This window comes from Bison bison, unplaced genomic scaffold (assembly GCF_000754665.1).
Source record: "Bison bison bison isolate TAMUID 2011002044 unplaced genomic scaffold, Bison_UMD1.0 scf7180017864451, whole genome shotgun sequence".
Lineage (NCBI taxonomy): Eukaryota > Metazoa > Chordata > Mammalia > Artiodactyla > Bovidae > Bison > Bison bison.
In genome coordinates, this window is record NW_011495013.1 from 7,110,341 (window position 1) to 7,111,252 (window position 912).

Consider the following 912-nt stretch of genomic DNA (forward strand, 5'->3'; position numbering starts at 1 on the left):
GCTGTTGTCCCCTTCTCCTCCTGCCCCCAATCCCTCCCAGCATCAGAGTCTTTTCCAACGAGTCAACTCTTCACATGAGGTGGCCAAAGTACTGGAGTTTCACCTTCAGCATCATTCCACCATCGTTCCTTCCATTCTGAAGAAATCCCAGGGCTGATCTTCAGAATGGACTGGTTGGATCTCCTTGCAGTCCAAGGGACTCTCAAGAAGTCTCCTCCAACACCACAGTTCAAAAGCATCAATTCTTCCGCGCTCAGCCTTCTTCACAGTCCAACTCTCACATCCGTACGTGACCACAGCCTTGACTAGATGGACCTTTGTTGGCAAAGTAATGTCTGCTTTTGAATATGCTATCTGCTGCTGCTGCTGCTAAGTCGCTTCAGTCGTGTCCAACTCTGTGTGACCCCATAGACGGCAGCCCAGCAGGCTCCCCGACCCCTGGGATTCTCCAGGCAAGAACACTGGAGTGGGTTGCCATTTCCTTCTCCAATGCATGAAAGTGAAAAGTCAAAGTGAAGTCGCTCAGTCATGTCCGACTCTAAGCGACCCCATGGACTGTGGCCCACCAGGGTCCTCCATCCATGGGATTTTCCAGGCAAGAGTACTGGAGTGGGGTGCCATTGCCTTCTCCTTTGGTCATAACTTTCCTTCCAAGGAGTAAGTGTCTTTTTAATTTCATGGCTGCAATCACCATCTTCAGTGATTTTGGAAACCAAAAAAATAAAGTCTGCCACTGTTTCCACTGTTTCCTCATCTATTTCCCATGAAGTGATGGGACCAGATGCCATGATCTTAGTTTTCTCAATGTTGAGCTTTAAGCCAACTTTTTCACTCTCCTCTTTCACTTTCATCAAGAGGCTTTTTAGTTCCTCTTCACTTTCTGCCATAAGGGTGGTGTCATCTGCACATCGT

The 912-nt window shown here is 48.2% G+C and overlaps 1 protein-coding gene across 1 annotated transcript in view; it reads right to left on the reverse strand.

The window, feature by feature from the left end:
- Positions 1–912, reverse strand: part of COMMD8 (COMM domain containing 8) — a 17,590-nt gene that overhangs the window by 5,630 nt on the left and 11,048 nt on the right.